General features: G+C 38.9%; 1 long non-coding RNA gene and 1 pseudogene across 1 annotated transcript; both read left to right on the forward strand.

The window, feature by feature from the left end:
- The window catches only part of LOC141508984 (uncharacterized), a 35,411-nt pseudogene extending 21,659 nt beyond the window's left edge, over positions 1–13,752 (forward strand).
- LOC141509799 (uncharacterized) lies at positions 67–2,486 on the forward strand. Its single transcript, XR_012474704.1, has 3 exons — positions 67–751; positions 1,595–1,635; positions 1,727–2,486. It is a non-coding gene; the product is annotated as an uncharacterized LOC141509799 (long non-coding RNA).
- Positions 13,753–14,065: the final 313 nt, after the last annotated feature.

Genomic DNA, 14,065 nt, shown 5'->3' on the forward strand with positions numbered 1-14,065 from the left:
GTTTCTCAGTCTTTTCTCCAAATCAGCTGTTTTTATAATGAAATGTTTCAGATTTTCTTCTGTTTTTTCTATTTTTATTATTTCTTGAAGTCTTATAACATCACATCATTTGATTCCTTTTGTCCATTTCTGGCTTTCAAGGAGTTACTTTCTTTCCTGAGATTTTGTATTTCTTTTCCTAATTGGTTAACTTTTTTTCATAATTTTCTAGAATTATTTTTCCCTTCAATTTTTCCTCGATCTTTCTTATTTGATTTTTGAATTCCTTTTTTTGTTTTGTTTTTTAATTCCTTTAAAAATTTTTTTGTTTTTTTTTCAAGGCAATGGGATTTAAGTGACTTGCCCAAGGTCACATAATTGGGCAGTTATTAATTGTGTGAGGTCACATTTGAATTCAGGTCTTCCTGACTCCAGGGCCCTAGCTGCCCCTAAAATTCTTTCAAGAGTTGTTTTTTGGACCTTGGATCATTTTTTATTACTCTTTGCAATAGGAGTGTCTTTTTTTAACCTCACTATATTCTTAACAATATCAACCCAGTTCTTTATAGCTCTCTATAATGGGTTCTTTTTCCTTTGCTTGCAAATTTTTATTTTTAATTTGCTTTTTATTTATTTTTATCAAGTTTTAATCCCAATGTGTGGGAGGACTTCAGGTCCTCCTTACTGTTGTTTTCTCTCCAGGGGTTCAACCTCAAGACTCCTCTCCTTTCCTAAGCCACAGTTAGGTCTGCCAGCCAGATTGTCCCAACAGGTACTATGCTCACCAAGCCTGTATTTGCTTTTCCTTATCCACAGCCTCTACTGAGATCACCTCTGGTTGCCACCACTGGGCCTGGGGTCTTTCTTCCACTGAATATTGTCTATTCATATTCTTTGATCATTTGTCAACCCCAAAATGACTTTTGTTCTTATAAATTTTAATCATTTTTCTATGTATCTGAGAAATTACATCTAGAAAAATTAGCTGCAAAGATCTTTTTTTCAGTTTCTTAATTCTTTTCTAATTTAAGTTACATTGATATTTTTTGAGTAAAATTTTTTTAATTGTATATAATAGCCTCTCCATTTTGCCTCCTGTGATGATCCCTATTGTTTGGCTAGGAATTCTCCCCCTATCATTAAATCTAACATAATTTCTTCCTTGCTTCTCTAATTTGTTTATGATGTCAGTTTTTTTGTCTAAGTCATACTTAACTTTGTATAGTGTGATATACTAGCTAGTCTAGATGTTGCTAGAACATTTTCCTCTTTTACGCAATATTTGGCAAATAGTGAATTCTTGCCCCAATATCTAGGATGTTCAGATGAATAAAATGAGACTACTGTGCTCATTTGTGTATTTTTTTTAGTTATTGTTGAATTGTTCTTCAGTCTTGACCAACTCATTTGAGGGGTTTTTTTTTTTTTTTGGCAAACATACTGGAGTGATTTGCCATTTCCTTCTCCAACTCCTTTTACAGATGAGGAAACTGAGGCAAATGGGTAAATGACTTGCCTAGGCTCACATGGTTAGGAAGTATGTTCCTCATTTGTGTGTATTGTCTATCTAACCTGTTCCACTGAACAACCTTTTTTATTTCCTCGTTATTACCAGCTATGGAGGAGGTGGACGGTGGGTAGTAGGAACCAGAAAAGGTGAGTCTTGGCAGGAGAAAGTCAAATCAGTTGATTGACTCCAAAAAGCCAGACCTGCAGAGGGATGAAATCTTTGGACTGCATTTCCCAGAATCTTTCATATGGCTCTCTGGGCACCGAGCTTGCAAACCCTGATTCCTCTCTCAACTGACATCTCTGAAGAGCATGATGGATTCTGGGAGTCATAGATCAGAGCCTTGATGCAGCTGACCTTGTGGGGCACAGGACTGAGCATTCAGCTCCTCTCAGAGCTGGCTGGGTGAGTGCAGGAGTGTGCACCATGGGCCATGGGCCATGGCAAAGTTCGAATGACCTAGCCTGGGGTCGGGGTCTGTAAATGTATATGTGCAACCATGTAAGGACAGGACTGACTGTGTGCATGCCTATCAGTGCAAGGGGCTGAACTGGAGTATATATTTGCATGCATCATCTCAGTGTAAGATGAACCAGCCTGCAATGTGTATGCATGCCCGTCAGTTTAAGGGGCTGAGCTGGAGTGTGTGTGTGTGCATGCATGTTAGTGTAAGAGGGACTGCAAGCCTAGAATGTGTATGCAAGTAATCTAATGCAAAGGGGCCAGGGCTTCTCATGATGTTTTCCTTTTCTGATTCTTCTTTCATAGAATGACTAAAAAGGAAATGTGTTTAACATGATTGTATATGTATAAACTATATCAGATTACTTCCATCCTGGGGTGGAGGGACAGGAAAGTGGGAGGGAGAAAACTTGACAAAAAAATGAATGTTGAAATCATCTTTTACATGTAATTAGAAAAATAAATAATGTATTTTTTTAAAAAAGCAAAATATCTGTGGTCTTGATCTGAAAAGTTAAGTGCAGGATGACAGAAGTCTTTGGAGAGAAGGGCTAAGTGTAGATGTGGGGGAGAAGGCATTCTTGCTGAGTCAGGGGGAAATGAGGCTGGAGAACCCTTAAAGTCCCATCCTAAAGTTCTGTTATAATTGGCCAATCTGATAGGTGTGAGGTAATACCTCAGAGTTGCTTTAATTTGCATTTCTCTAATTAATAGTGACAGCATTTTTTCAAATGACTACAGATAGCTTTGATTTGCATGCATCATCTCAGTGTAAGATGAACCAGCCTGCAAAGAGTGATAACTTCATTTCCTCATTGCCAATTCTAGATATTTTACTTCTGAAAGTGTTTTTTAGTAAGAACCTGTAAGGCAGATAGGACAGGCATACATTTCCTTCCCATGAAAATTGAAGCTGTGATTGATATTTAATATGGGAGCTGAGAGCCTTTCCTGGCTTGTGTTACTTCAATCAGACCATGCTGCTTCCATCATATGAGACCAAAGGCTTATCCTAGGAAGTGGTTTACTCTCAAGAATTGGGTAAAATGATTCCTTGCCCTTGTGAATGACAGGGGAAGATGGAAATCTTTTCTTCATTGAATAGGCACAGAAAGATTAAGTTACACACTCCCATCATACAGCACCTAAGGAACAGAACTGTGACCTACACCCACCTACACCTTGTTCCTTGAGCAGGGTTCCTATCTCCTTTGGAGCAGGGGTTCTTACCTTCTTTTGTCTTGTACCCCTTGGAGAGTCTGAGGAAGAATATTTCCAAATGAATAAAAATAGAGGATTACAAGGAGACCAATTATATAGTAAACTATAGTTATCAAAAGAAATTTTTTAAAGTTTGTGGGCTCCATATTAAGAACCCCTACCTTAGAGAAATAAAAGGTAGAGAATTTACAGGAAAATAAATGAAAAAATAAAATGAGGATTTTTTAAATACCAGATTTTTAATTATAAATCATTTGCTCTATTACTCCAATTACTATCCCGCTGACTTGCCTATCTAAAATTTTTGTTGTTGTTCAGTCTTGTTTGACTTCATGACCCCACTTGGGGTTTTCTTGGCAAAGATACTGGAGTGGTTTGTCATTTCTTTCTCCAGTTCATTTTACAGATGAGGAAACTGAGGTAAACAGGGTGAAGTGACTTGCCCAGGTCACACAATTCGTAAGTCTGAGGCCAGATTTGAACTCAGGAAGATGAGTCTTGTTGCCTCCAGGTCCAGGGCTCTAGGCTGTATGGCAACCCCTAGCTGCAGTCTCCCATTGCATTGGCTTCCCTTAGTAGAATATTAACTCTGAGGGCCAGGGCTGTATTATCTCCTCAGCTGTTAGTTTAGTAATAATAATAATAATAATAACAATTCACTTTTATATAGCACTTAAAAGTTCGCACTTTACAAATATCTCATTTTATCCTTATAAAAATCCTGGAAGGTAGGTGCCAATATTATACCCATTTTATAGGCAGCAGCCAAGTGATTTGCCCAGGTCACCTAACAAAGTGTCTGAACTCTGGTCTTTCTCACTCCAGGCCCAACACTCTAGAACACCTGGAAAATACATAGTAGGCACTTAATAAATGCTTTTTTTTAAAAAAAACAGTAAGCAGATCACTAAAATATCTTGGATTCAGAAACAAACATGCAGAAAGCTGAGAATTGAACCACATCCAATTTCCAGATCATAGTTCAGTCCCTTGGCGGCTCTTGTGATCTCAGGGGTTGGTAGAGTCTTTTCTTTAATGCTGAGAGGGTTGTTCCTCATTCACCTTGAGTCTTTCCCTCTCCAGAGATCAAGAAGCTCAACACCATCCTGGTGAATTTGGGAACTATAAAGTGGAATTGTTCTTCTTGATGTCTTCCTTTATGTGTAGCTTGGCATGGTTGAGACTGCCCTTCCTCATGATAGATGACTCAAGAAGGAAGAGAAGGAAATGGCTCCTGGACTCCTGCCTGTCCAGCCCCAGATGAGTTCTGCTTCCTTCTTCATCCTGGAATGCCAACTCTCTTCTTGGCCTATGAAAATCTTTCCCTTGTCCTTGACCTTCTCTGGACACTCCTCCAGAAAGCCCAAGCTTCAACTGTCCTCAGGAAACTGGTGATTCCAGTACATGACTTAGATTTTTCAGTGTCTGCAAGTCTTTGGAAGTGGAGGGGACATCAGGAACTTTAATCAAGTGCCCCTCTATCAAACTCCTAAGAAAAGAGGCCTAGAGGGGTAAATTGAATTGAGTCAAGGTACAGGTGGTCTTCCCTTTGCCTGAAGTTCTTGGAGACATGCACTTTATCAAATTACCATCACATTGGAAGGGCTTTAATGAGCCACCCTGGGAACAGTCATCCCAAACTTTCTTGATTGGAGCTATCTGAACTTTGTTTAAAGCCTTTAGTTAAGGGAAACTTGTTTCACAATTGGTCCATTCTGATTGTTGGGTCATTTTTTTTCATATACTTAGCCACCAGCTATAGAGGCAGCTTTCCCACCCATTACTCCTGATTCTGATCCTGGCCCCTGCCAAGTCTTCTTTAGTATTTTAGTTTGGTTTTTTTTGCAAGGCAAACGGGATTAAGTGGCTTGCCCAAGGCCACACAGCTAGGTAATTATCAAGTGTCTGAGGCCGGATTTGAACTCAGGTACTCCTGACTCCAAGGCCAGTGCTCTATCCACTGCACCACCTAGCCGACCCATCCAAGTCTTCTTTCCCTGCCCAGTCCCAGCTATCTTAATGAATCTTCATGGGGTGTGCTAACAAGTCCCTGAACAAAGCATTCTCTCTTCCTCTGGAAATACCATAGTTTATCTATGTCTTCTCTATAATGGGACATCCAGGGCTCCAGCTGTGGACAGTCTAAGCCAGTATGTGGACAACTACCAGTGGCATAACTCCCTCCCCTCTTCAAGGCACTGCCTCCCGATGTGTTGTTTTGGACACCAACCTCACACTGGTGATTTGTGTTGAGCTTTGGGATCAAGCTCCATTTAGCTTCCTCTAATCCCATAAATTCCATCTAGAGCTCACAGTCCTTTGGAGGCTTAGCATGAGTCCCAAGCATGAGCCAACCTCATTTTCCGCATCCACCACTTTCCCTTCTGCTCTGCCTTAGTGGCAGGAGGTGGCATAGGCAGAGAACCAGCCTTGGAGCCAACTAACTTCTTTACGTGTTCAAACTAAACTCAAAATGATCTAAACTGTTCTTGAGAGCATTTAAAAGAACAATTCCACTTTATAGTTCCTGAATTCACTAGAGCATATCTGTTATTCAGCTCTGTCTCCATCCCTATTTCTCTCACTTTTTTCCTCTCCCTTTCTCTCTCTCCCTCTCCTTTTCTTCTCTCTTACTCCCTCCTTGCTCTACTGCTTTCCTCTCTCTTCCTCTCTCCTTCCCTCCCTCTTTTGCTAGTAAAGAACTAGAGACAAATCAGATAACTAACAGTTGGACATCAAACAAATGATGACTATGATGAATACAGAAGACAAGGGAAGACTTTCCTAGCAACGTATCCTAAGTAGACTAGGAAAACAATACACATAATGACTAAATGAGGTAAATGAGAACAGACCAACCAGACAGCCCTACCTCCTGGTCCTGCTGACCCCCAGCATCCATGCTCAACTGTGCCTCCAGTTCACTCTGCATTCTTGCCACTCCTCATCTTCTGTGCCTCTCTATCCCACCAGTCCTTGAAGACCCAGCTGTCTCTTCTGTGAAGCCATCCCTGACTTCATCCCCCAGTCAACAATCATCAATCCAGAGCTGAAGGGAGCTTGGAGACCCTCTAGGCCCTCCCCGCTCATTTTACAGAGAGGAAACTGAAGCCCTGAGAAGTCATGTAACTTTTGCAATGTCACCTGGGTAGCAAGCAGGTGGCTGGTTTTCCTGCTATCCAGCTGTGTCAATTATTAGGACATTGCAATAGACCAGGCAAGAGGGTCTGACCTGACCTGGAAACTTTAAATAGAGTGGAGTCAGATGAAAGGCGGCATGGAGATAGAAATGGCAAGACCATGGTACCTACCTGGATATGTAGGGTAAGGGTTGGTGAAAAGCTAATGATGATAATGATGCTTTGTCCTTCATTCTCAAAGATGACCACATCATCAGGGAGGTGATGCTATAACAAGCACATGAACCGAATTTGAGTGAGGGGAGCTGGGCTAAGTCACCAGCCTCACTTTCTCCTCCAGCATCACCTGGGTTCAGTGGCCAGATATGAATCAGGATGTTGACCCTGGATGTGGGACAGTCAGGGTTAAGTGACTTGACCAGAGTCACACAGCTAGTAAGTGGTAAGTGTCTGAGGCTGGATTTGAACTCACGTCCTCTTGACTCCTAGGCCAGTGCTCTATCCACTGCACCACCTAGCTGCCCTGGTGAAGAGCTAAGGATAAGGCTGAAGTTATTAACCTGGAAGATTAACCTCATCAGAGATTAAGAGTTTGGAGAAAAGACAATGAGAAGATGATTAGTAAGGAGGTCCTTCTTCATAAACCAGAGCAAATGAAGAGAAAATGGAAAAGGTTGTTTGGAGGAGAGCTGATGTATACAATGGGGAAGAGGTGGGAGCTCCCAATGGCTGATCTTTCTTTTCTTGATAAAGTCTGAGTCAAGGTCTTCTCCTCAGAGTCAGACAGAGGTGATAGTATAGAAAAGGTGCCAAGTAGAGAAATAGGCATTCTGGAAAGAAGAAAAAAAATTATCATATAGTCATCAGGGTACAGTTGAGATTAGTTAAATCTCTGATAGATCTAGTTAGAACCTGGCACCTGTCCCTGATGCATATCAATAGGGACTAAAAAAGTGGATGCTAGACATACTCAAAGACATACTCAGATTGGTGGGTGGGAATGGGTAAAGAGGTAACTCTTCATCTTTATGGAAGGGTAAAAATTGGACTCAGGTAGGGCCAAAGAAGGAACGATAAGTTTGGAAAGCCCCAACTTGCTTCTGTCATTTGGTTTATTTTATAGCAGAATATCAAAACTTATATGATTCAGATCCTCTACTGGTGTGTCTAGTAGGTCCCAGGATAAAGATCTCACATAAAGAGTATCAGCAGCTAAATTAACCTCTATAGATAGACAGCAAAAAGACTGACTTTATTGACATCATCTGCCACTAGTTAGAATTGCAGAAATATAAGGAGGTTGCCCAAGAAATAGGACCATTTTGCCATTTTCTGTTTCATGGGTTGCTCTTCCTAAGAAATCTATACCAAAGAATCATCCTAATGGTTGAGTCTTTTAGTATCTGTCATGGTTGGTCTTCAGAAAACAATCATTTTGCTGCTAGGACCACACTCAACCTTTGCAGCAGAGAAGAAGCCCCCAGAGTCGATGCTTAGCTGGTGTGGCCCTCAAGAAACCAGAGTCCCCTCCATAACCCAAGGAAGCAGTAGAGGAGAACTTGATGGAAGGGGCTAGTAGCAAGTCTGGTGAACATTATTTCATCAACCACGATGGAACCTTTTAATAGAAAGAAGACTTTCTAGCCCAGCATGGTATAATGACAGGAAGCAAACCACATGACCACAAAGATTGGGGTCCAAGTCAGACCTCTGTCTCATACAGGCTGAGTGGCCCCAGGTAGCTCTCAGAGTAGGCCTGCAGAGTAGATGCTGATGTGCTTTGATAGAAATCTCTTCCCTGGGAATGTCCTAAACCAACTAACTCAAAATTCAAATTAAATTATGGATATTAATAAATGTGATCATGTGTATGTTAGAAAAAAAGACTGTTTGTCATGTGACAGAGTTCCTAAGCCCTTTCAGGTCATGGGACAAGATGGTTTTGCTCCCTGTTCCCAGGAAAGGCCTCTCTTTTCACTGAGCCGCTTCTGGGGCCTTATCTTGCTTATTCTCTGTTTCCCTGAGTTAGAGCTTGGTCTCTAGTGTCCCATGATGGATAATTGAAGACAAGACTGGAGTCAAATGAACTAATTTTTTTCTCTAATCAACTCTGATTCATGCCCTAATAATTCCTAAGGATATACAGAACATCTTTATATCACCCCATTGGGACTTCCTCATAGGTAGGCCCTCTTTTTCCCTAAGGAGAAAAAAGCATAGGATTGAATAGTGTTATGTATCTCTCTCCCTCAGCATTTATTTCCCCCATGAACAGGGCTCCCTACTTTTCAACCAAATATGATGATCTCCCATACAGAGAAAGGTGAAGCACCATGGATACCAGAGGCAGAACTCCCAGGTGGCACCTGCCGCAGGTGAGTGAGGGACAGCTAGGCAGACAAAACTCATTGCAAATGATACATCATCTTGTCATTCATATAGTCCCTTTGAAATGTTAGTTGTTTCAAAGTCCCCTTGAAGTCCTCCTGGACCAGGAGAAGAGAGTCTACTGTGTGTCTTTCAATATACCCTCACATTTCACTTTGTAGTTATAAGAATTTGAAGTCAGAGGACCTGGGTTTGAATCTTAGATCTGTCACATAACCACACTAGGCCTCAGTTTCTCTCTGATGCTTCTTCCTGTATCTTGTGATTCCACATTAACAAATCACTATCTTGATATCTTTCTCCTGAATTCCAGTCTCAGAGAAAGGTATGTTCCTTCTGATGATTATTCATTTTACCTGCTCCCTGATTCTTATTTCTTCTTATTCTTAAATTGTAATTGAATTCAATTTAACAGTCATGTTTTTGAAGCTCTCCCTCTTCACGGTCTTTTCCTTCTTTCAAAGATCCATAAGTCTGACCTTAAGTCTGACAAGTTCAAATCCTTCTGCCTGGGAAAGTCATTTGATCTTTCTCAAACTTAGTTTCCTCATCTATAAATGGTCTAATAATAGCACCTACTCTACAAGATTGTTGCAAGGATTGAACAAAATAACAAAGTAATTTTTAGTCTTGAAGCACTGGAATATGCCAGTTATTACTATGTGCAAAACCCCCAAGAAGCTCACATTCCATTGGGGGGAGACTAATATACATAGGAGGTCTCAGCTGCAAATCACAAGAAAGATTCAATGGTCCTTGGGGTGGTGCAGCATATTGGTAAATACAACTTCTGAAGTATTACTTCCACTGCCAACACATCTGTTTCTGCCTTTGAACCATCTGATGGTGCCAATGGGTTTGGTGCCAAGTGCTTTTCTCTGGTCTCCTGGGTTTGCTGAGGTGGTAGAGCAGCACCTGCAGAAGTGGTTGCCATGCTACATCTCAATAGCATCTGTTTCCCAAGTTGGTGGGGGATGGGAGACCTATTTGGAAATGGACAAATGGAGGACACTGGCATTCCCAGTGCCTGTACGCTTTCCTACTTTTTTGGTAACAGTCAAGAGTTGTTTTAGTGATGAAAATAACAAACCCTTTTATTTGATGCTGCTATCTCATGACTTAAAGTGTCTGAGAGTGAAACACAGATTTTTCTGATTCTGTTGTCTTAGGACTTTTCTCCCTGCTCCATATGTCCTCTTTTATCTCTCAAAATACAAGCATCTTTTCTCCAATCTTAATCTTTAATCCCTCAGCAGCAATGCTCATATTTGAATCACACTGTCTCTTTTCATGAATCCTAGGACACCATACTATTCCGATTCTTCTCTTAACTTCTCAAACTGCTTCACCTCTGTTCCTTTGACTACCTCTCCTGTCTCCCAAGCTCTTGCCCATCAACCTTGGATGTCCATTTTCTTGGCTCTGTCTTTAATCTTCTGTACTTCTTTCCCTTCTTTCCTTTCTTTTAGGCCATTTATTCATAAGTCTTTAACTCTGTCTTCTATGTTAAGGTTTCCTAAATGTACATTTTTAGCTTTGACAGTTCCATGTTCTCTTACAGGATATACATGTCTATTCTTTCCAAAATCAGCCACATGACATTTCCCCAAATAAGTCTTCTTTCCCAAATTTCTCATTTCCAACAGTGGAATAATGTTCTTCCAAGTTAGAAACTTCTTTCATTCCTTCTTTCACTTTATGAAATGAGTCTCTCTGGATTTCTTTTATTTTTGTCTTGGATTCTTTCCTTGGCCAAGTAACTTAACCTCTCTAGATTTCAGTTTCCCCCTCTGTAAAATAAGGAAATTGAATTAGATCACCTCTGAGATTCCTTCTAGCTCTAAATCTGAGATTCTATGACCATTTCTGGCTATACCAGTCTAGTCCAACCCCTCCTCTTTTCATACTTAAGTAATTTAATATCCCCTTGCTGACCACGACTCCAGTCTTCCATATTTAACTTGCCTAAATGTTCTACCTAAACTCTTTCTCCAGAATCATTCTCTTGACCTTCTAATAACTCCTGAATCCTATATCAAATCTATTATTTGCTTATCTTGTGATAAAATCATCTTGAAAGATTGACAAAAATGTTGATGAAGCTTTAATCCATGGTAGCCGAAGAATGTCCTGATTCAGAAGTCAAGAAATCTTATAAATAAATGGACATGGGGGTGTCTAGGTGGCACAATGGATAGAGCACCGGCCCTGGAGTCAGGAGTCCCAGAGTTCAAATCTGGCCTCAGACACCTAGTAGCTAGCTGCGTGGCCTTGGGCAAGTCACTTAACCCCATTGCCTTGCAAAAACCTATAAATAAATAATTAAATAGATAGATAAATGGACATGAATGGTAAGGATAGATTTTTTTATAACCACTTGTTCTTTCAAACCTATGCTATGTCATAATGAGCATTATTTTATTTTCTTGGTGTTTTAAAACATTTTTATAACAGAGTGTAAAATTTTGCCAGACATTAATATCAGGTTTAATAGTCTGAGTTGCAAAGAAAATGTTTACCCTTTTTGAAAATTTAGACATTTTACCAATTACTAATAAGAAAACTGGGGATATTATATCAGATTAAATAGGTAGGAGAGAGAATTAAAGTAAGTGATGATGACCTCCATAGTACTAGAGACAGTCATTTAAGACAGTGAAATGATCTGTTCACATCTCACCTAATTTGAATTTCATTTCCCTGTTAAATATCTATTCTATGCTTTTTCAGATTAAATATAATTCTTCTTCATAGAGAAGGTAATCCATAAAATACTAGATAGTTTCTCTTTCCCTTTCTCCTTCCCTTTCTTAATCCCAGGAAACTACTGCTAATTTTTTTATTTCCTTCAGATTCACTCACTCAGTAGACCAGATTTGAAGCCAAGGAGTTAGTACCAGAGTAAGTTGTTTTAATGAGAGTCATCTAAGGAAAAACTTTTGAAGGATAGTTCTTGGGAATGTAAATCAAGAAAAGATTGGGATTCCAAATTACAGAGACAGAACAACAACCAGGAGAGAATATCTAGAAAAATAGCCATCACCCATAAATATAATATATTTGAGTTATTTTAATCTGAGTTTCAACTTTGCTGATCAGTGGAGGACTCCACCAGGAAAAAGTATTTATAAATATAGGAAACATGCAAAGAACTCCAAACAGTATTCAAATGTTCTTAAATATCACAAAATCTCATATAAAAAAGTTTTGTAAATACAGTAAATGTTAGAAATCCTTCATTTACCCCACAGACCTTATTCCTTATCATAGAAAACTTATTGGAGAAAAGGCATGTAATTGTAATGAATGTAAGAAAGCTATCAGTACTAGATCATCCCTCAGAAGAAACCAAAGAATTCATGCTGTAGAAAAATCCTTCAACTACAATGAATGTGGGAAAACCTTCATACAAAAGGGAAAACTCAGCACATTAGTGAATTCATACTAGAGGAAAAATCTTTTGAATGTAATATTTTTTGGAAAGCCTTCAATAACCCAGCAAGACTTACTGAAAATAAACGAATTCATACTGGAGAGAAGCCTTTGAACGTAAAGATTGTGAGAGAACTTTTAGAAAAAGTTCATCACTTAGGAGGCATCAGGTAATTCATAGAGGAGAGGCACTTTTTGTGTAGTGAATGTGGGAAAACCTTCATAGAGAGTGGAAAATTTATTGTACATAAGAGAATCATACAGAGGCGAATGTATTGAATGTGGGAAAGCCTTGAGCTATAGTTCATCCCTTAGTTTCTCTGGAATTGTCAGAGTCTCTCTGGAAAACTTCATACTAGAGAAAGAAAATATGAATGTAACCAGTGGAGGAAATCTTTTATTAAAAGTTCATCACTTATGTAGCATCAGAAAATTCATACTGGTGAAAAACTCTATATATGCAGTGAGTGTGGGAAGTACTTTATAGAGAAAGGAAGACTTATAGAACATAAGAGAATTCATACAGGAGAGAAACCTTTCAAATACAATAAATGTAGAAAAAAATTCAACAATAGCTCAACCCTTAGGGATCCATTTAAGACTTCATACTCAAACAGTATGAATAATAAATGTGGGAAATTCTTCAGCAGAATCTCATCACTGAAAAAGAATCAGAGAATCCATACTGGAGAGAAGCTCTTTCCATGCAATGAGTGTGGAAAAGGCTTTATAGAAAGGATGACTTGCTGAATATGAGAGAATTCATCCTGGAGAGAGACCCTTTGTATGTAATGAATGTGGAAAAACTTTCATTTCTATAGCTAGTCTTACTGGAAAGAAACCATTTGAATATAATAAATTTGGGAAAGCCTTCAAAAATATCATTTAGGATGTATCAGGTAATTCATATTGGAGAGAAACCTTTTAAATGCAATGAATGTGGGAAGGCTTTCAGCAATAGTTCATCCCTTAGGGTTCATTGCAAACTTCACAATGGAGAGAAACTATGAATATAGTGAATGTGGAAAATCCTTCAGCAAAAGCTCATCACTTAGAAAGCATTAAAGAATTCATACAGGAAAGAAATCCTTTGTGTGTAAAGGGTTGTGGGAGAAAGGAAGAATTACTGAACATAAGAGAGAAACTGGAGAGAAACTCTTTCATTGCAATGAGTGTGGAAAAACTTCCTGCCATAGGATAGGTCTTAGTACATATAAGAAAATTCATACAGAAGAGAAGCCCTTTGAATGTAATGAATGTGGGAAAGCTTTTAGTAATAGTAATAATACCTTACAAAACATTGGAGACTTCATACAGGGGAAAAACCCTTTGAATGTAATGAATGTGGAAAAGCCTTCAACAACAGCTCAAACCTTAGGAGGCATGAGAGACTTCATACTGTAGAGAAACCTTTGGCATGTCATTAGAAACCTTTTGGTTGTAATGAATGTGGAATAGCATTCAGCAACAATTCGACCCTTAGAAATCATAGAAAACATACTAAATCATAATAGCTGACATTTATTCAATTTTTATCTTTGCAAAACACATTACAATATTTCTTATGTAGAACTAACACCAATGGAAAGTGGAAAAATCTTATTAACTATCCATGTCTTATGAACTATCAGATAATTTATTAGAATCTAAAAGAAGATAATGAATGTGTGAAGGTTTTTAGCAGAAACTATTCGCTTAGCAACCTGATGAGATAATTCATTTAGGAAAGATACATTTGGTATGCAATGAACCTGAGCATCCAATTGTAGAAGAAATAATCCTTATTGCCATGAGAAAATTCATTCTAGAGTGAATTCAACCATTGGTACTATTTCATAGAAAACTTAATAATATTCAGAAGAGTTTTATTAAAACATATATAAAACATGTCACATCTTATGAAACGCCAGAGAATTTATGTTGTTGGAAAGCC

This window comes from Macrotis lagotis, chromosome 1 (assembly GCF_037893015.1).
Source record: "Macrotis lagotis isolate mMagLag1 chromosome 1, bilby.v1.9.chrom.fasta, whole genome shotgun sequence".
In the NCBI taxonomy this organism is placed as follows: domain Eukaryota; kingdom Metazoa; phylum Chordata; class Mammalia; order Peramelemorphia; family Peramelidae; genus Macrotis; species Macrotis lagotis.